The sequence below is a fragment of the Mustela nivalis genome, assembly GCF_964662115.1.
Source record: "Mustela nivalis genome assembly, chromosome: 14".
Lineage (NCBI taxonomy): Eukaryota > Metazoa > Chordata > Mammalia > Carnivora > Mustelidae > Mustela > Mustela nivalis.
The window spans coordinates 79,967,734-79,990,295 of record NC_139033.1 but is presented as its reverse complement, the minus strand read 5'-3'; the positions used below and the strand labels follow the sequence as shown (position 1 = coordinate 79,990,295).

General features: G+C 43.2%; 1 protein-coding gene and 1 long non-coding RNA gene across 16 annotated transcripts in view; both read right to left on the bottom strand.

The window, feature by feature from the left end:
• The window catches only part of LDLRAD4 (low density lipoprotein receptor class A domain containing 4), a 413,486-nt gene that overhangs the window by 50,214 nt on the left and 340,710 nt on the right, over window positions 1–22,562 (bottom strand). The window contains exon 1 of one of the 15 annotated variants that reach the window (XM_082697581.1): window positions 21,816–21,918. The exons of the other annotated variants lie outside the window; for them this stretch is intronic. The gene's annotated coding sequence lies outside the window, so the exon portion shown is untranslated. Of the gene's footprint in view, window positions 1–21,815; window positions 21,919–22,562 lie in introns of those variants that run through there. 15 annotated transcript variants of the gene reach the window in all.
• Window positions 20,956–21,994, bottom strand: LOC309847411. Its single transcript, XR_014302436.1, has 2 exons — window positions 21,812–21,994; window positions 20,956–21,412 (listed from the first exon to the last, which is right to left on the bottom strand). It is a non-coding gene; the product is annotated as an uncharacterized lncRNA (long non-coding RNA).

Below are 22,562 nucleotides of genomic sequence, written 5' to 3'. Positions count from 1 at the left end.
ATGACACAATCATCTCAAAAGATGCAAACAATGTGGTACTGGTATTAGGCTAAGTATGATCCGTGGAACAGAGTTCAGAAATAAACCCTCGCATTTATAGTCAATTCATTTCGGACAGAAGTGCCACAATCAATCATTGGGAAAGAAGAGTCTTTCCCACAAATGGTGATTGCACAATGGATATCCCCAAGCAAAAAAATGAAACTGGATCTCTTTCTCGACCATACACAAAAATTAATTCAAAATGGATCTAAATGTAAGAACTAAAACTATTGTGTTTTTTTTTCTTTTTTTAGATTTTATTGTCAGAGAAAGAGAGAGAGCACAAGAAGCAGGCAGAGTGGCAGGCAGAGGCAGCAGGAGAAGCAGATTCCCCGCTGAGCAAGGAGCCTGATGCGGGACTCAATCCCAGGACCCTGGGATCATGACCTGAGCCAAAGGCAGCCACTTAACTGACTAAGCCATCCAGGCATCCCTACTATAAGGTTCTTAAAAGAAAACACAGGAGTAAATCTTTGTGACCTTTATTATGCAAAGCCTTCTTAATTATCCCACCAAAAGCACAAAAACAAAAGAAAAATAGATATACTGTATTTAACAAAATTAGAAAATTGTACATAAAGGAAACGTAAAAAGACAGCCCACAGAATGAGAGAAAATTTCTACAAATCATGTGTCTCATTATATATCTAGAATATATAAAGAACTTTTACAACTCAATAATAAGAAAGACAATCTAATAAAAAAAAATGGACAAAGGATCTAAATAGACAATTTCCCAAAAAGACATACAAGTGACCAACAAGCACATGAAAAGATGTTCAGCATCAGTGGCCATCAGGAAAATGCAAACCAATACCACAGTGGGATTCCACTTGACACTCATGAGGATGACTATAATCAAAAGGCTGACAATAAGAAGTACTGGTAAGACCGTGGAGAAATGGAAACCCTCATACATTGTTGATAGGAAAGCGAAATGGTTTGGCTGCTGTGCAAAATGGTCTGACAGTTCCTCCAAGTTAGACATATATTTACTACATGACCCAACAAGTCCACTCTAGGTATATAACCAAGAGAAATGAAAACACGTATCCACACAAAAACTTCTATAAATGTTCATAGCAGTAATACTTGTAATAGCCAAAGAGTAGAAACAGCTCAAACGTTCATCAACAGGAGAAAGGCTAAGGCTAAACAAAATTCACAGAATGAAACATTATTCAGGCATAAAAAGGAATGAAGTGCCGATACATGCTAACACATGGATGAACCCTGAAAACCTCATGCTAAATGAAATAAGACCGTCACCAAAGACCACACACTATATCAATCCATTTATATGAAATGTCCCAAACTGGCAAATCCATAGAGACGACAAGTAGATTAGTGGTGGTCTAGAGTTGGTATCTTGGGAGAAAATGGGGATGACCATGAACAGGTATGAGGTTTCTTTCTGGAGTGACAAAAGTGTATTCATTGTAGTGACGACTGCACAACTCTATGAATATACTAAAAACTACTGAGGGGTGCCTGGCGGGTTCAGTGGGAGCATGCAACTCTTGATCTCAGGGTCGTGAGTTTGAGACTCACTCAGGTACAAAGATTGCTTAAATGAATAAATATATTTTAAAAAAATACTAAAATATAGACTTTACATGGGAGGGGGATTGTATGGTATGTGACTTATATTTCAATAAAGCTGGAATGATAAAAAAAACTATGAAAATAATATTGTTTTATGATTAACAATTAACAATTGCTAACAATGTTAATTTTACTAACATTGATAAGTTTTGTATTTCCAGCTTTAATAACTCAATGAGCTTGCTTTTGCAATTTTTACTCTCCACCATCGTTTGCAAGCACCTTTCTAGGTATGACTGATGCTTATTCTCAATAAATATAAGCTTAACCAGAATATAATTATCAACATATTTTTCCTCTTTAACATTACATTTTGAAAAACCAGAAACATCTATCAGAATAATAAAACATATAGATCTGAGCAAAACATTGAGATAAATTTGCAAAGTGATTACAGTTTTTTAATCTCCTCACTGGTATTTCAACATGAGTGTTTTCTTCACTAACCAGTGGCTCACAGTGGAAATAAATTAAACAGTATTGTTTGGAATAAGGACAAGTTGAACCTCTAGCAGTCAGAATCACCATGGTGTCTGGCAGTGTCAGCCGAGTGCCAGACAGGCAGAAGGACTGAGTCAGGAGCCACCTCCTTTAAGCTCAGTTCCCATCAGGTGAGCTCTTGGGTACATGCTCTTGTGTGTAGGGGGTGATTACAATCGTGTACATGTAAATATATGCAAATGTTAAATGAGGATGCTGATGGAAAATCAGGATAGAAAAACATTTCAGAAGAAAAAAAATTTTTCAGAGGCTGCCCAAGTTTCCCATCTCCAGACTCTTCAGCATTCTCTTCTCCCTTCTTAGGCTACAGGCCAGACTCCTAGGTGCAGACTGAGCCTCCCTGCTACAAATGATCACAGAGCATCTCCTCTGTAACCATTCTGGCAAAGCACTGTGAGGAAGAAGAGAAATCGATGCCCAGGTCAGCTCACACAAACCTCACAATCTTGCTTGTAGTGCAAGACTTCCTACCCCCCAAAGGCAATTAAAAAATGTAAATAATATTATTTTGCAAATAGTACTTCATATATTTAAAAATACTTCTACATGTAGACTCTCATTTAGTACAATCAGATTTTAAGATGTAAGTCAGATAATAAATTCTTGAGATTACTAGAACCTGGGATATGGGGTTGGCTTGGTCAGTTAAGTGTCCAACTCTTACTTATTTTATTTTTTGAAGATTTTATTTATTTATTTGACACACAGAGAGAGATCGCAAGCAGGGGGAACAGGAGACATAGGGAGAAGCAGGCTCCCCACCAAACAGAGAGCCTGATGCGGGGCTCGATCCCATGACCCTTGGATCATGACCCGATCCAAAGGCAGACGCTTAACCAACTGAACCACCCAGGCACCCTTAAGAGTCTGACTCTTAATTTCAGCTCAGGTCATGGTCTCAAAGTCATGAGTCGAGCTCCATGCTGGGCATGGAGACTTCTTAGGATTCTCTCTCTCCTTCTCTATCTGCCCCTAACTTCCCTCTCTAAAAACAAAAACGAAAAAAAACCAGACCACTGAAGGGATCACAACATTCATTATCTTGCCTTGGAAAAACCATACACCTACACTCATCATTGTGTAAGATTTTTTTCTTTAAAAGGGCTAAAAGCCTGGTTGACCACATAGCATCAAGACACCAAGCTTAGAAGTAATAATATTTCCCATACACTCTACAAATAATCTTTTTTCTTTGGTCTACAGCAGATCTTTCTATAAAGCCTGTGTAAGACAGGTCCCTCACTTCTCTGATCATGATGTTCTCTTCTGTGGCCTTCAGAGAGAAGGGAAGCGGCACTGTTTTTCAGGTCATGTGTCCCAGTCTATTAAGCCAGTCAGTGCCGCAGACGGCATGCCACCAGCATTTAAAGAAACAGAACAGAATGGAAAATACTAGAGTGCCAATGGCAAGGGTAAGCACCGTGAAAGTTTATCTACAATAAGGATAAGCACAGTGAGAAGTGTGTTTGGGCTCTGAATGCATGTATCCGTGTTTTTCACTGGGTTTTGGTATAACATGTATTTCTCACTGGAGATCAGAGTTCAAAAAAATTTTGAAAGGCGCTTGCTGAAAAAGTAACTGACTATTCAAATCTGTCATTTCTCCCCAGTTAAACAAGGTGAATCCTCTTCCACAAAATTCCAGTCTTCATCGGGAACACAGGAGTAATACACTAATGAAGGTCTTTTGGAGGTTTGCGGGTGTAATTCAGAGGACTAACACAGGCACCCCAGTGGAGGTCCTGGGCTAGAACCTGACCCACACTACCTGCAAACTATGTGACTCTGGATTAGTCACGTAAGCTTCTTTAGCCTCGGGTTCCTGATCTGTGAAATGGTCATCATCACTGCTAAATGCCCTAAGACTGTCATAAAAACCAAATAAACCAGTATGTGTTTAAGTGGCATGTAACTCGAAAGCATGCATTATTTCTCATTGGCCTCATTTGCAAGTGACAGCTGAGTTCTAGATTGGCTCCATTGTTCACAGTCCTTGAATTCAACTCTGCACATAATTCTTCAGAGCAGCAGTAGTTCTCAGTTGGCTGCAGATTTTATCACCTGGGTGTTTTACAAATACTAGTACCTAGGCCTTGTCTCAAACAGACTAAATCAGAAGCCTGACAGGTGGGCTTAGGCATCTGTAATCTTTAAAGCTCCCCAGGTGATTTTAGTGTGCGGTCAGGGTTAAGAATCGCTGTCCTAGACTGGATTACTGCTATTATTATTCTGATTTTAAAAGATTCCATCGGCTGTCTTCCTCTCTCTCTCTATGCTCAGGCAGGCAAGCATTCACGAATATACACACACGACCCTTTTGAAATACATTCCTTCACATTGCAGCTGACTTCAGAAAAGACAAAAAACCAAGGCTGATTTACTTAAACCTTTCAATTCCTCCTCTAATTACCTGGTAATGTTAAATGTGAAACTTAAAATCTTTGACACCAAACCAGTTTATAGAATAAAAGTCTTAAGCTAGACAAATTATCACCTTGGGTATGCTCCAGGAAATCCGCAAAGAGTTTTTATTTATATGGCATTATTTTAAAATTGTTGAGTGGGAGAAGAAATGGAATTCTACTGTGAGCAAACAAACAAGAGGACATGATTTGAACTCTGGCTTTTCTCTTCCAGATGTTTTAATTGTTCAGAGATAGGAAGGCAGCCCAAACTCCCTCATCAAAGGCACTCAGACCCACTCGTGATTAATGGTGTAGAGCCTCCTGCTCCTTTTTATTCAGACCTAAAACAAAGTCTGAAAACAAAAAGCCCCAGGAGTTCCAGTGAAAAGACAAGCATCAGCCTCAAGGCCACCAACTCATTCTGCTGTTTGTTCTTTTCCATTTCATAATAATGGGACCTCTGGATTGAAAATAATAAATTGGTCTTTCAAACTAGTTCTAAATATAAGAGGCTTTATAAATTTAAAAATCCAAAGTTAGACTAAATCCCCAGTACAAGTTATCAGCAAATACTTCCTGAGCTTTAATTTCTTTTTAAATTTTTTTAAAAGGATTTTAGCAGACAGAGGCAGAAACACCCACCCCCCGGGGCATTCTCTTGCAGGGCTCCATCGCAGAACCCCGAGATCATGACCTGAGCCGAAGTCAGACACTTAAACAATGGACTGAGCCACCAGGCACCCCCTCCTGAAATTTTCATGTGTTTGCAGGTGTGGTGGGTACAGAAGGACTAGTCACATATATCGAACAAGATGGGGCACCTTTTCAGCCAGAATTCCATGATGGTTTAAACTATTTGTAGAGATTATAAATCCTGCAGATTTTAAGAGGAAAAGAAATCAGAGAGGGCTGTGTGGTCAAGGGGGTGTTATGTCAGAGGTAGCTCTCACGCAAGAAGTGTGGCCGCTCCAGGGACATGCCAATTTTTAATCATACAAATCAGAACATAGAAGAGGTGGCGTGCCTCCATGGGTGATGTTTCAGATTCTGGGTCATTTACATTTTTTGCTACGCATGAGTGAATGCTCAACATACGTGCACGTGTGCACACTCCCCCCCCCCCCACCACCGAGTACCTGCCTCATGTCTTTCCTTGTTTGTTTTCTATTTTACCCTTGGAGGGGAAGCCCAGTACCCCACACAGGTAGGGATTTTTTCCTCTGTTCTTCATTCCTTTTGCTAGTTGACTCCTTTCCACTACACCTTCACCTCCTTTATCTCATCTGAGATTTCCTTAATTTTTTTTTTTAATTTATTTTATTTGACAGAGATCACAGGTAGGCAGAGAGGCAGGCAGAGAGAGAGGGAGGAGGAAGCAGGCTCCCTGCTAAGCAGAGAGCCCGATGCGGGGCTCGATCCCAGGACCCTGGGATCATGACCCGAGCCGAAGGCAGAGGCTTTAACCCACTGAGCCACCCAAGCGCCCCATGAGATTTCCTTAATTCTTAAGACATCTTTCCTTTTCTCCAATACCCGTCTTCTTCCTTCTCTAAGCCTCTTTTCCTTCTGACTTTTTCTTCCTTTCTAGCTTCACTATGTGAAGTCTGATCCATACCCACAATCTAAGACCTGTTATGCTCATAGCAACCCCGGATGTAATGAGCCTGCCTGGGGAAAAGACAGACCCTGGCTGCCAGCACAGATGCAGGAGTCCCGGTAACAGAGCTGTGGGTTCTGTTGGAGCCCAAGCCAGAGCCAGCCACCTTCCCTCTCTGCAGCTACCTTGACCCAACTCTTCCTTGAACTTCTGGGGTCTGTGTGAGCGGGCCTGGCTGTGCTGTCACAAGCCATCCTCAAGGGAAAAACATCAGAATGAGCCAGGCTGTCGGAATAGCCAGAGGGAACAACAGCCAAAATAGAAAAAAAAAAAAAAATTAAAAAAAAATATATATAGTATATATATATTATATATAGCTCCTGCAGAATCCCTCTGGGTCTCCACCAGGAATGTGCCAACAAAAACAAGCCCCTTAAGTCTCTCGGATGAAGCCGAGTGTGTCACAGAGGCCTGAGCTCCTTTTCCACACCTTGTGAGCCACGCACAGCAGACAAAAACCCAAGCTGAGGAGGGCGACATGCGGTGGCTTTAAACTGGGGTTTCACTGTCTTTCTCCTAAGGCAGATTGTTCTATAAAGATGAAAAGATTCTGGAGGCAGGTGCTAACAGTAAAAGAGAAGAGAGAGGAAAAAAAAGGGTGATGGATGATTTAGCTGAGCTTCCTGAGTACACAAACAGCTGAATGAGGGCACTATAAAACATAAAATCAATGTTTGCTGGACTCTGGGATTAAGAGAGCATTTCTTCTAAAATAGGGTCAGCTTATTTCCAAGGAACCAGTGGTGATGAAATATTCTTTGGGAGGAGATTATGTTGGTAGCGTAAGAACAATTCAGTCCTAAGGGCGCAGAGGGAGCAGGCCTAAAATATGTCTTCCAGAATTGAAGCTGCTGATGGAAAACACCAGATGAGTCTGCTGAAAACCAAACCATGGGGATAAAATGTGCCTTTTTTCTCTTCACCTGGTAAAGTGAAACAACCAGATACATTATACTTTTCTAAAAAAAAAATTCTAAGGCAAGGGAGGTAACTGACATTTTAAAAATAATGCATTATTTGGATGATATATTTTAAAATATATTCCTCATTGAAGCCCCATTTGTTAATTTATTTTAATATTCTGCTAAAACAATAAAGGATGATAATCCGAAAATTTCAGAAAATGAAGAAATCAACATACAGACTGATTTCCTAGCCTCTAAAAGTTATTATTTTATCTATAAAATCCCTGTGTAAAATGTTCGTCTCCAACTAGTTCACCCAGAGCAAAGAAACTTCAAAATGATATTCAAACGGGGAATAAAAAGGAAGCATCTGCCAGGGGTGAAAGAGAAGGCACAGGTGCATGCCCGAACACAGTGAGACCACTTCTAGTGTAAATGTCACCAGCGGTTTCAACCTCAAGCAGAACAAGTCTATCTTCTCACAGTATTTTCATCAAGCTCCTCAAAGTTTCAGTGAGACGGGAGGACAAGTAAATCATTCTTGTGAAAACAGTATTTCATAATGAGTGATGTTGGACTGTGTCCCCCTCAGCAACGTACAAAATGGCACAACTTAACAAAAAACCTTTCTGAATTCCAAACATGAGGTGTTCTTGAGTCTAAAATAAAGAAATAACTGGTAATTTAAAGGACAACCATCCAATATACATGAAAGAGATCCAAGGTCAGCTCTTATTACTCGAAATTATTTGGGGGCTAAAGTTTTAAGGTTGAAAGTGACCTTGGTTTTTTGTAGACACTACAGAGCTAAAGAACTCGACAAAGGATTTGAGGTGCCTAAACAGGATTATAAATGAGTAAAGGCTTGATCGTGAACAACAGTTCTTAAGTACTAGAGAAGAATAACCCCACTGTGTACCTGACCTGAGCAGTGGCCCTAGAAAGGCTCCGAGGACCTACAAATGGATACAAAAATCCATCTATCCAAGAAAGAGGTTATTCTGCAAAACCTAGTATCACCCGTCCACTGGAGATGGACAGAGGTCTCCCCAGGACAGGGAAAGCAACTGGAATTGTTTACCCTCTGTGTCTTGTAAACTAAGCATAGACTCAGGAATGATCAGATCTTCAACTTGTCCCTGTAGGTGGGCTAAGAGTAAACGTGGGTTTTGCTGTGAAGGACGATGAACCGTTGTCTGTCAATAAAGGCCAGGACGGTGTGTTCTCCTATTCCACGCACCTAGCCATGTGCCTGGTACCTGGTGGGCGCCTAATAAGTATATGCAAAATATATAAGTGTGAGACCACAGACAGAATTCTGGAATGTGAGGCCTGGACAGTGGCGCTCAGAAACTGTGGTTCCTGGACCAGCAGCATCAGCACGAGTATCACCTGGGACCCTGTTAGAAATTCAGATTTTCAGGCCCATCTCAAATCTACCTAATCAGAATCTCTGGGTATGGAGCCAACAATCTGGGTTTTATGGAGCCCTCCAGGAGGCTGTAATGAGGGCTAGAGTTTGAAAACTACTGACCTAGGGAAGGGGTGGCCCGTAAAGACTGAAATCTCCAAGAAGAAAATGAAAACACACAGAATATTTTGATAGTGCCAAGTTCGTAGGCAATCAGGTTTCCTTTGGTCTCTCATTTCCCACAACGGGACTGCCAACCCCTTCTGTTTTTTTGGATTAGATGCAGTGTAATGCTATAGAAACACACCCACAGACAGGTCCACCCTAATGTTTTAGGCACTCTGACTGCTTCAGATGGAACGTTCTGAAAGTTAGGTCCTTGAGTATTTTGGTATTTGTGAGCATACATGGTGTGAGTCTGTAGGTGTGCTGTAAATAAACATAGAATCACAAAGTGTACAGTATCTTCAACTGACCTATTCTGAAAAAAAGAAAAACCATATGATGGGAAACAATTTCCTTACGGGGACTCTTGTAAAAATCACAATCTTATTACATGTACACTCTGACTTCCAGTGAGACCACAGAGAAAACCAAATGCCATGTAGGACCAGAGAGCCTCAGGGACGCCCTTGCCTACACAAGAGAGCCTTCCCCTCTTTTCCCAAGTAGGGCCTCTTTTTGATACAGTTTTACTTACTATTACTATTTTTTTGAAATCAATTATTAAAAGTTACTATTATGACTGAATCAATTCCTTCTCTCTGGAACATCTCTCATGTCTGCTCACTTTCACAGGTAGGTCTAATTTTTTTCAAGAATTCCAGAGATAAACATGTGGATCGTTCTGTATTTTGAGTTTCCTCAATTTCCATTTTGACTCAGCATTCATTTTCATCTGTCATAGAGCATCTAGAACTTAGAGCCAGGTTAACTGAAGTGAATTTAAAAAGAGAACATTGAGTCAAAATATCTTAATGATCAAAAGAAAGTTCTTTTTCTGAACATATCATTCCCTCCTCCACTCTCCCCCACTAGATGTTTCTCTGGCTAAGACAAGTTCCTCCTAACATCATTTTAAAACCACATGAAGGGCACAGGAAAACTAAGGCCAGGAGGGCATTTAGGTGCTAGAGGAGGGAATGATAAATAATGCCTGGAGGGTTGGGTGCGGGGGGAGGGGAGTAGCTTTCTACTTTAATTCTCATACATGCATTTTAGGTAGAACAACTGGCCAGTTCCTCTTTAGTAATTATTCTAATACATTTCATAGTATTTTCATGAGACTGTGTCTGTTACGTAGTTTTTAATTCTGTCACATCTGAAGGATATAAAAAGCACCTATTAAGCCCTTCCAGATAAATCCCCCAAACTCCCCGCCCTGGCTTCCCTCTCTAGCAGACAAGCGCGTAATATGCAATGGAGAACATTCTGAAAAATTAAACCTTTTCTTATCAGAAGTCATTCTGCAAACGTCCTACTTTAAATCTTTAGGTCTTAAAACATTTAAATGAAACACAGAAACATTTTTCCCTCCATTCTAGGCTTGAAAAATAATTCTTCTTCGCTGTTGGTCTTATTTCCTCTCCTGTTACTTTTCATCATCTGCTAGGCCTCAGCTCAAGTGATCCTCTTAAGAAAGAAAGAAAGAAAAAAGAAAGAAAGAAACCCAACAAATACACAAGAAAGGAGATGTTATATATTTAGGCGGGGAAGGAGAAAGAGGAGAGGGAAGGGGAGAGAGGAAGGGAGGAGAAACTGTGTGTGTGTTTCAGGGCTCGGAGTCTGTCCTTCCAATGGGACAACCGCTATCATAATCTGACTCATTTGGCTCGTAGAAGAAAGACAAATACTAACTGTGACTCAAAACCCTTCTTGGTTTCTGTTCTTGACTAGGTACTTTTCTCAACTCCCAAAGACAGTAATTTCAGCCTCTGTGATTTTGCCACACTTTCAGCTTTCACTCACTTTAATTCATCAGTTAATCCAGTATTGGCTAGCTTGTGCCTGACAAAATATTTTCGATCAGCTTCTTTAAGAGAAAAAGCAGGGGAAATCTGAGGGTTTGGCAGACAAGTCCACTTGGGAGGAAGTAGGTTTATAGACATTAGCTAAATTTCAGCTCCTCTAGCTGATCTGTCCCACTGACTGGGTTCAATGTTGAGATATTTTTCTTCCAATACAGGGTTTATTATTCTGTAATCTATTATTAGGAATCTGCAATCTCCACACAATTTAACACCAGTCTGAGTTAAATAACAGATATTTTAGTTGTTGTAGCAATTGTGCTTACATTTGGAGAGAATCTGGGAGAGCAGCTGTCTGCATCAGTAAAATTCATCACTAAAATTAAATGTTTTAATTTTCCTAATGGGCTTCAAAGGGGGAGGGAAACCAAATGTGCTTTTGAAAGATAATCTCCTGGAAGAGGAAGTCTGTATGGAGGCTTAATCAAATCTGGGGCAGAGAAGTTAGGTTGCCAAAATTACTAATCATCAAAACGAAACTTCTCGCTCATTAGTGCATTAATACGTGCGGACACCCTTCACCTGGAGTGAGCCTCTAATCCTTGTGGTCAGGCACAATCCTTCTTCTCCCCTCTCTTCACCTTGACCTTAAAGGTTCTAAAAAGACCTCTTCTAAAAACAAAGCTCAGAAGGCACTGTTATTTACCACCGAAGAGAACAAATTAATGCAGCCTATAGGGTTTATGCCAGAATAAAGAGAGCTGGTAACAGATTTGTTCCTGATGCATTAGAAATGAGATCCTGAGACACACTCTTGCTCTCCCTCTCCAGCAAAGCTGATGCACTGACTAGACAGGTAGATATTAGGTACTCAGGCTGTCTGGATGCTATGGAAATAGCGTCGAGTGCATTTGACCATCGGCAACGAGGCCAGACGGGTATGAGGCTCATTCTTATTCCAGCCAGGGAAGGAGCCTCGTCTGCTTTCCCCTTTTCACTGAAAGGCTGCCGTATTTGTCAGCTCAGCCGTGTGTAAGATAAGCTCTCTCCTCATTATCTAGTATTTCACCAGGCAGGAGAACCAAAGGAAAAGGACAATCTTAAATGCCCACGTAGGCAGGAAAGCTGGAGTGCCGTTGGGCTGGGCACAAAGCCTGAAGCCTGGACTGGAGGAAGTTTACGGTGGAAGTTAATCACTTCATTTGGAAGGAAAGCTCTAAGGGATTTGGACAAATGATTATGATGTATCCTGGCTAGAGAATGAATCAGGAGACAGATCTTAAGGCACTAACTGCAATATTACCCTTAGGTAGGTTCTTTAATTTTGTCCCCACTATATGCTCTTACCTTAAATTTCTCCTAAATTAAACAGAACTAAAAGAAGTGGAGGGGACGCCTGGGTGGCTCCGTGGGTTAAAGCCTCTGCCTTTGGCTCAGGTCATGCTCCCAGGGTCCTGGGATCAAGCCCCATATCAGGCTCTCTGCTCAGCAGGGAGCCTGCTTCCCCTTCTCTCTCTCTACTTCTGCCTACTTCTGCCTACCTGTGATCTCTGTCTGTCAAATAAATAAATAAAATCTCAAAATAAAATAAAATAAAATAAAATAAAGAAGAGGAGATACGTAACCATTGGTCCAGAGTTAATGAGGAACAGGTTTAAGTAGAGATCACTTTCACAGCCATTCCTCCATCCAACAGTCCATCTTCTTCTTAAAGCTTCATGAGTACCAGACACAATGCTAGTCACTGATTAGAATGAATGGACAAGTCTGTGTTCTCAGAGAAGCCTGGGGGCAGGCAGGACATGAAGTGATTGTTACAAACCAGGAGGCAAGGACTGTGTACAGATATTGCAGCCCACAAAGGGAGCAGATAGGAAGTACCTAGCCAGTGGGAGGAAAAGAGGGGTGGGAGAAGGCTTCCTGGAGGAGGTGGCCATTAATCTGAGTGTTAAGGGTAAGTAATTATTAGCCAGATGAAAGAGGGACAGGGGAAGGGTGCCAGATTCCAAAGGAGAGAGACTGCCATGAAACCAAGGCTTTGAGATGGCAAAGAGCTTGGTCTATCTGGGGCAACTCTCAGCAATGTGACATGGCCAGGGTTTTGTGACCAAGAGGCTAAATAAGGTGTGTACAGACTCCAGACCCTGTGCGTGGGGGGAGTCTACTAAAGAGTATGGGGTTGTGTGATCCGGCTGGGGGCTTCAGATCAACAGAGTTCTATGGAAAATGGGCTGTGCGGGAAATGGAGGAGAGGAAGACAGGGAGAATGCGTTAACAGGACTAGCAATACTCCAGGGAAGAGGAGATGAAGACATGAGGCATGGCAGAGTGGGAAGCGTTGGCAGGTTGTGGAAGTCCACCGAAGTACAATGATAGGACTTGGTGGGAGAGGAAGAAGCAGGGGTCCAAAAGGACTCCTGGTTGTCAGAGTGTGGCATAAAGGGGTGACAAGTTCAATTCTCTTCGCTCCGAGCATAACATTTATTAAGCCCAGAGATACACCAGAACCGCAGAACTGAGAGGAGCCCAAAGAAAGCCACAGGCAAAGCCAGGAAACAGTGAATAAATCTTGCCGGCAAGACCGTGAGGCAGCAGTACCTGCCTCAGGGTGTGACCTGCTGCTGGACTTCCGTGATGGCAGAGGTGGCACTCACAATGACCCAGGCGGTCCTCAGCATGTGGTGGGCATCTGCAACTACTTATTTGTTGGAGGCAGGCCCCTGGCCAGGGCGGCCTCCGCCATTAAAAGATGGCGCCTGGCTAGTTGCCAGGTTAGGATTGCCTCGTGAGACTAAGCGGAACGCCCAAAGAGGAAGTAAACAGCATTGGTTGCTAGCGAAGTTGTTCGTTTAGGTGCACAGCCTGATTCGCTCGCTCCTATACCCTGCTCGCTGATTGGTCATGTAAGTGTATATAAGTGTGTAGACTTGCGGAAATAAAGAGAGATAAGATGCATCCGAACCAGGGTTCTTGTCGTCCTTGCGGGGCGAGGGCGATAAATGGCACTGGCACCCGGGAACTAATAAAAGGAATCTTGCAAGGTAATCCGCAGGAAAACGAGGAGTAAAGGTCCGCAGGTAAGCGGGGACATTAGCCACGTTCAAAAGTGGAAATTCCGCAGTAAAGCGGGGAGTAAAAATAGAAAAACCTTGCAAGGGAGAAGTCCGCAGGTAAGCGGGATAAAACCACGACAAAGGTGGTGGGAAACTTGTACAAGACCGCAACAAGAAGCGGGGCGGCCATAGAGCCGGGATTTTCTTATCAAAACCGCAGGTAAGCGGGGAAGAGACCACAATCAAAGTGGTGGGAACCTTGTACAAGTCCGCAATAAGAAGCGGGGTGGCCTCAGAGCCGGGATTTAGCGAGTCCGCAATAAGAAGCGGGGCGGCCTTAGAGCTGGGATTTTACAAGTCTGCAATAAGAAGCGGGGCGGCCTTAGAGCGGAATTTAGCAGCGAGTCTTTAACGTCTGCGTCTGTTGTCTGTGTGTTCATAATGGGATATGAAGTATCTAAAGTGCGGTTGGAAGAGTCTTTTTAGAAGACCTGCAGAAAGCCAATGGAACTCCACTAAAAGCAAAAACTGCTCGGGCCTTTTTGAATACAGGGGAAAAGGCGGCTCCATGGTTCCTAGATGAAGGCTTGCTAAACATACCTCAATGGGACCATTTAGGGGAGGATTTGAAGAAACAGAATGCTTTAACTCTTTGCCTTAAATTTAACATAATAAAAGCACAGGCACAGGACATAGTAGTCTCCTGCAGAAATTGCGTGATCTTACTACCTGCACCGTCCTTGGGGGTTAATCCTAAGGGTTTGTTACCTAATCATATATGGCATATGGATGTCACATATGTTTCAGAATTTGGAAAGTTAAGATATGTTCATGTCTCTGTAGATACCTGCTCTGGAATAATTTTCGCCTCAGTGCATATGGGGGAAAAATCCAGAGATGTTATCGCCCATTGCCTACAGGCTTTTGCGGCATGGGGAAAGCCACGCCAATTAAAGACAGATAATGGTCCAGCCTATAGCCCACAACCCTTTAAAGCCTTCCTACAACAACTTGACATTCACTTGATACATGGAATACCCTATAACCCACAAGGACAAGGTGTTGTGGAGCGCGCGCATCTTACAATAAAAAATGCGCTTTATAAACAAAAAGGGGGAATAGGGGACACCTTCAGGTCCCCTAAAGATAAGCTCAACACCATTCTCTTTATTTTGAATTTTTTAACGTTGGACAAAACGGGTAAATCAACTGCAGACAGACATGCAAGTGATGCTGCTGCTTCCCCTAAGCCTTTAGTACTTTGGAGGGACATCCTCACAGGAAAGTGGAATGGACCAGATCCAGTGTTAGTATGGAGTAGGGGGTCTGTATGTGTTTTTTCCACAGGAAAAGGAGGCTCCAATTTGGATCCCAGAGCGGCTGGTGCGTGCAGCCTTGCCTCCAAACACCAGTCATGATGCTGAAGATGCTGATGATAACTCTGGGGATGCTACACCTCCTGCGGCAGACTCAAGCCAGAGAGCTATGAGCAGTGGTTAAAGCATGGCCATGTCCTTTACCAGTGACTAACTCTTCTCTCATATTCCCTCCTCTCCCTTTGATGCATGGCAGGTCTGTAACTTGCTAGGAACATGTACTGATATCTCAGCAGAGTCCATGTTAAATGGTGGCAAATCCCTCAACTGTTCTTATAAACAAAATGACTCTAGTACCTTTGAGACAACAGTTAATGTGTCTTGTCCCAATAATATTACTTATCAGCCCACTCCCATATGGGTCTCGCCACCATTCCTTTTCCTCATAACAAATGCTAGCGAGCTGAATGATACGTTGAATTGCACTAAGAATTGCTATCTTTCCCAGTGCTGGAATGTCACGGCCTTCAAGCTGGCTGTGATTATGCGTATCCCTACCCATGTTCCTATCCCAGTTTCCATTCCAGAGGACAAGTTACCGGTGGTGCTATCCAGAAAGAAGAGAGATTTTGGTATCATAGCCACCGTTGTGATAGCATTGTCTATATCTACAGCAGCTGCCACAGCAGCAGCAGTCTCACTTGCTGCAACTATACCCACTGCGGAAGCTGTGAACACCCTTGCAGAAGGAACGGCGGCTGCCTTTCAAACATAGACTCAGATCAATGCACATCTGCAAGCAGAAATCCTGATAGTCAACCAGAGAGTGGATTTGGTTCAAGAACAAGTGGACATATGGGGGGCCCTATTGGGACTGGGATGTATAGCACCCTTTCCGGCGATTTGTGTAACTCCCATAGCCTATACTAATATGAGTGACTTACAGAATGTCTCCCGACAGCTCTCCCAATACTTGCAGGGGAATTAGTCCGCAGAATTCCAAAACTATACTCAGCACCTGCTACTAGGCATAACAAGGATAAATAACACCAGAGGTGAGCTTGCAACCCTCCCAGAGATAATCAAAACATTGCAAGATGTGTTAACCTTTATGAAACAATGGGCTAGCGTAATTGGTCTGATGACAATCCTCGTAGTGGGCTTGATTCTGCTAGTAAGGAAACTGCAAATTTGGAGGCGACAGCAACATAGGCAACAGCAAGCCATGGTGCAGGCCTTGTTAGCCATCGAGGCTGGAACATCCCCCCAAGTGTGGCTAAGTATGCTGGATCGGTAGTCAACGACGGGTAAGATTGGTGGGGGAAATATACCAACCTAAGACAGGACGCAGAGCATTGATATCTGCCGTCTGATGACGGGTAAGGATATTCCCCACCACTGACAACCTAAGACAGGCACGATCCCTGCCATAAAAGAAAAAAGGGGGAGATGTCGGAGGCAGGCCCCTGGCCAGGGCGGCCTCCGCCATTAAAAGATGGCGCCTGGCTAGTTGCCAGGTTAGGATTGCCTCGTGAGACTAAGCGGAACGCCCAAAGAGGAAGTAAACAGCATTGGTTGCTAGCAAAGTTGTTCGTTTAGGTGCACAGCCTGATTCGCTCCCTCCTGTACCCTGCTCGCTGATTGGTCATGTAAGCGTATATAAGTGTGTAGACTTGCGGAAATAAAGAGAGAGAAGATGCATCCGAACCAGGGTTCTTGTCGTCCTTGCGGGGCGAGGGCGATACTTATTAAGTGAGCAAATGAGCAAAAACCACATTTACTCATTTAACAGTGGTCAGGCCACCTGGAGTCTTACTCTGTGTATCTTTGCATAAATAATAATGTCTCTTAAAATCTCATTTCTCAGTTGAAAGTGGTGATAATAAAATGTCCCCCCAACTATCTTAAGGCGCAAACCACTTTCTTTCTGGAACTCTAAAAAAACTTGCCATTTCTCCAGCTTACTTAGGCTCCCAGGTCAGTTTTCTAGAATTCCTAACTAGATTCTAAGCACCTGAAAGGCAGGGCCTGGCCCACATCCTTCCCAGAGATCTCAGCATCTAAAGGCGTTCACTGAACACATGGGAATCCGAGGACAGTGCTAGCCCAGGGCCCAGGATCTGGGTTTCCTTCAGTGAGGTGGCTATCCTTTTTGCGCCTTAGCCTGTCATCAGCATAACACAAACATAACACAATGTAACACAACATAACACAAACACAAACATTGTGTCCTCTACCCTTCTCATAGAGCTGTTAAAAAAAAAAGAGATGGTACAAAGGAAGTACTTTGACATCTTAAATTATGTATGTTTATGGGATTCAGTACAACATCACAACTAGAGCAGCTAGACTTGGGACAGCAAACAGCCCACTCTGAGTAGCAGTAAGCCTCAGAAGAAGAGCTATGACTCCCAACTGTCTTCCAGTACAGGTGAAGTAATCTTAAAAACAAAAACTAAAACAACAAAAAATAAGAGAGCTCCTTGGCGGAAAATAGTATCAGGGTTTGATTTAGACAAGTGTCAAGGCGAAGTGAGGCCCCTTGAGGGGTAGGCCGTCCTGGGGGAGAGCCCAGCGGGGAGCTGGTAGGAACACAGGCCCAGGCTGGTGCCCCGCTGGCCACCAGGCTGTCTCTGGCATTCAACCCACTGGGTTTCTTGGGTCTTGAAACCCCCGTGTGTCAAACGCCTCGTCACACCACCCACTCACAGGAACCAAGGCAGACAAAGCAAAGGAGTTGCATATATGCTCTTCTCCTCTAGGCCTGACTGCTGGTCTTAGGATAGGCACCTGAGAAAGAATTACTATCGCTCTGATATAGTATGCTCAAGTCAATTCACATTCAAAGGGAGGTTGAGATCTCATTCTTTGATGTGCAAAACCATTATGCTGCCCACCGTGCCCACTCCGGGCTCCATCCGCACAGTAACCCAGCACAGAACGGATATGGATACAGACGCAGATTCCTCCCCTCTCCTTCTCTTCCCAAAAGCTTCTTGCCCTTTAGGCAGCTCGAAGGTCAAAGGGCAAGAGAACTAACAGTTCGGCGCCACAAGTCGTGGCTAAACCGTTTTATGTCTTTTTTTTTTTTTTATCCGTTTACTTTTGCCAGGAATCACTCTGCACACTTTGAGAGAGGGAGATACTGAGGAGGAGCAGTATGTGACTTGGCCAGAGACCCATGGCTAGCAAGGGACAGTGACTCCAACCCTCCAAAGCCAAGCTTGTTTCAGTGTGCACTAAATCATGAAAGGATAGATGCATTTTTCAAGAAAAGCCCTAAATTATCAAATGCGGTGATCTGCTCCCCACTAACCTCCCACCACATGCATGCAGATACCCATGCACATACAGGCACATGAGCAGACATGCACACCCATGCACACCAGTCCTAGCAAGCGTGGCAGCTGGGCTCAGACGTCAGCGGGGGGCTGGGAGTCCTCAGCCGCTGGCTACTCACACACCCACCAAGACGGGTTTGCAGTTTTTATTTTTAACCACTGGGTAAGTGTTTGGGAGCCAATCGAAACCACAGAACTAAAATTACCAGGTTCAAATTGCTGGACAAAGTTTAGAAAAGGATGAATAGAAAATGAATGGTAGACAAAACAGAAGCTAATGCGAAGATGCAATTTTATGGCTGGATGATCTCTGGTTTCTTTTTATAACGGCACGAGTCCCTTTTTCATGTTCCCAGAGAGAGGGCTCCAAAGAATTTAGAAGAGTCTATCCAGAGAAGCCAGAACGCAAGCAGCTCAGCTGTTTGAAATATGCTAGACTGTCTCCAGACAGTTTACTAGGGAGACAGAAAATGAGAGAAAAGCCTCTGTAAAAACTGCCTCACGAGAAGAACAGATCAGCAGAAACGCATTACGCAGAGCACAAATCCAGGTATCTACCTCACAGTAACGCTGTACTATCCCCATTTCAGAACTAAAAGCTATGTACTGGTAAATAAAAGGTGAATTCGTACTAATTAGGCGATGCCGCATTTCTCTTTGCCAAGAGCTCCCTTTGAAAGAGAGCTATAGTTCGTTTAAAGACATGTTATGGTTTCATAATCCAGGAACACATAAAATCCTTAGTAACCCTTACTAGGTCCAGAGCTCTGCCCCTCCACAAGACCATGATCCGGTCAACCAGGAGAGGAGATGAAAGGTGTTCCGTCCCAGGAGAGATTCGGGGGTGGGGACTGTCCCCTCGTGCTTCTGTTAAGCAGCCGCTCCAGGCTAATAATCATCCTCAGGTTCCAGAAAAGTCCTCCTGGCAGCTGAGGTCATGTTCCTGTTGTCATTTAAGCTTATTCCAAGGGCATCCTTGTCAGCAGCAGCCAACACTCACTGTGCACCCTCTTATGCTGTTTGGGGGAGATCCTGGAGAACTCAGCAAACGGAGACGCCTCCCTGAGCTGGAGGATTCGTCCTCCAGCTGGAGAGATAGGCCTCTTACACCCCAGGGCATGGAGAGCCTCAGGAACTGGAGATGACTGCAGGGCCTGGGGACGGTGGGGAAGCTTGCGGGAGACTGAGCAAAGGAATGGAGGCGGAGATACACACAGCTGTGCCAGGGGCCAGGCTACATTGCTGGGGCGGCCGGGAGGGAGCTCAGGGGTCTGGGGTCTGGTGTGGAACACCTCCGGGCCAGGAGCTGAGGCTCCTGAAGTCATCCTGAGGAAAGGTGTCAGTAGAAATGAGAAACACATAAGCAAAGAATGTGTGAAAAGCACAGCACGGATAAAGTAGATTCATTTACAGCTAATGCGTGGTGAACTAGGGGAAGGGAAGGGAGAGCTGGGAGAGGCTTTAAGAGGGAATACTTTTTGGGACTTCGCAGCTCACGGTGAAAAGGGATGTGGCACAGAGAGGAAAGTCTGACTCCTGCCAAGTACATATGGCCCCCTGATGCTGTACAGACAGACTGCGTTCCAAAAATACACACGAAAGTCATTTGGAATTGGGAACTAATTTCTCTCTAGAAAAAAGACATCACCAATGGTGGGCTGGTGTCCAGGATACCTCACGAAAGTCTCTATAATCTATATGTAACCTAAATACATGCTAGAAGTAAAGGTAGCATTTCAGCTCTATTGTACATAGAGTCTTGGATGACTTTGCCTGTGGAGCCAAATCCAATGTTATCATATCTTCATCGGTTTAAACTTCAGATTCAGGATGATCCCAGGAATAGCTGGACTGTACCGGCAACCACCAGCCACGGCAACCATCAGCCTCGAGACTGCCCCTCAACTACCATTCTTTCAGTCATGCCAAGAGGTCCCTCAGGTTGGTAGAAGCTGGAAAGCCCTGGGCTCAGTGAATGGGGAAGAAGTGATTTCCTATTAAAAAGGAATTCACCCACTTAAACACTTGCCATATACAATCAGCTGACTACACATTAAAAAAAAAATCAAATGACCAATGACTTAATAATTACTTCTTTTGTATTTTCCGGATACTTCTCACATTCAAAAATCACCACTATCATTTTAAACACACACTATTCTGTCACCAGCAACTTAATGGTCCACTGTGACCCTTGACTCAAAAAAAAGACTTGGACAACTTTTAAACTGGCAACTTTATTTTCGTGGATTCTATTCTGAGCTCTTATATTTATCCTCGCTGAATTTCAGCCGGTGTTTTATCCCATCAAAAACAGAAAGTTGCTCCAAGCTAAATAGATTCCAGTTAATTAATAAGCCAGCACCCATTCAGCTGCTTTCCCCGTGATCTGCAATACATACCCATAAACACTAGGTGTCACTATTATTTCTCTCAAAGGTTTCGGTGCCTTCTTCCTTTGAAGGTTAAGACTTAGGTATGTCTCTTCTTTCCTCTATATCCCCTCCGGTTTGCTCATTCTCTGGTATCTAGAACCATATGTAGCAAACACTATTTGGAGGAGGGCAGAGAAGAACGTGATGGAGGTAGTGGTGATGATACATAGGTCACAAGGTGAGACTGGAAAGGTATTCTTATCTCCTGGGACAAGCAGGGTCTCAGATTACTTTATCTACATTGGGGGATATTTTCAAGGTGTTCCACAGGAATATAAGTAGCTATTAAAATCAGAAAATAAATAGCCAGGAAATCATTCATCAAAAAGATGTTGCAACCAATTGCTTTATTTCAAACATGGCACCTAATTGAGTCTGCAGCAGGTACTTCAGACTGAGAATCCATGGATGGGGTTCAGGGGTGTGCAGACCCCATAATTATACATGAAGCTTAGTGTAATTTCCATTTTTCTGAGGTGAGAGTGGTTGGCCTGAGTTACGTTCTCAAGGGCTAAGAACCACAGGTTATTAGAGATGGATCCCCCCCACTTAATCTCTTGTCCTACCAAAAAGGAGTGGAAAAGCACTGACCTCCCCCTCCTCACTCTCATCCCAGCCTCATTCGGGTGTGGAAGGTATGCAGGTATACAATTTTTATCTTTAAATCGATAAAATCTCGACTTTAGAGATACCAACAGAAGAGCCCATCCGTGATTCAGGAGCAAGTAAAAATTTCAGGATAAAGCCATGCTCTGTCATTATTGCTTTTTTTTCCTTTTTTTTTCTTAACCTAGAAAATAAGAGTCCATTTTCAGGTAACCTGATTTTGTTTTCTTAAGGTTATGCCTCACATAGTCAAACTATATTAGAATTAGCCCACAGCAAATCAATTTGCAACTGATAATGCAGCCGGTAGTTTTCCTTATTAAGGTTCCATTTATTCATTAAAGAGGATTTGTATAACGCTCGAGATACTATGCACAAAAGCTCCCTTCTTCCTTCACTTTTTCTCTTTCCCTCCCTATCAGTAAAAAGGAATTCACAGTTTAGATTTTAGAGAATAAGAATATCTTCATTTCTTATGTTTTCTCCTAGGATTTTTCTTAAAGGTTGCTTTTTTCCCCCCTAATTACAATCAACAGAATCGTAACTCACTCTGGTCATATTTCTAACTTACCACATTAAAAAAATGGGCCTCAGCTGAGCAAAAAAGCTTCTCACTGGCATCTCTAGGTGCTGAAAAACCAATTTCAGTACAAGCCCCTCTGAAACTCAGTACTACAACTGCATAGTAGTTAAATCTCAGTTCTCAAAGGCTGGCGACCATGCGTTTTTTTTTTGTCCATGACACAACTATTGAAATATTTGAAATATCAGTTTCATTTCCCAAAGTAATCATATTTCTTTCCAGTCAATGCAGGCAGGGAACAGCATGCCCAAGAGTTTACTTTCCCATTATGAATCCTGGTCGTGTTTACTATCATATCTGCTTCCAATTGCACAGGTTGAAACTTGCAGAAATAGGAATCTAGTTTCATGTAAATTCAGACACTTAACGAAAAGGCTAAACCACAAAGCAAAACAGAAATGTCACCAGGATATTAAACACACAGAACTTATTTGTTAAATGTCAGGGCAAGATATCCAATAGTATTTTTTAAAATTTATGCTAAGGATTCTTTTCTGCAGAAAACAACATATTGTTTTGCTTAATGGGGTCAGTTCTTCTTTCAAAGCCAGGTCCTTGCTGCCTCCGAAGCAGGAGGTTTCACTAAGCGGTGCCCATGGTCCTCCTCTGGGCCTCCCTTCTGAGATCCCAACACCACGCCGTGCACACCCCTCACTTCACACTCCACCTTCCACTGCCACCAGACATCCTCTTGCTACTGCCTTCAGTCATGATTTCCCTCATCATGTGTCTTTT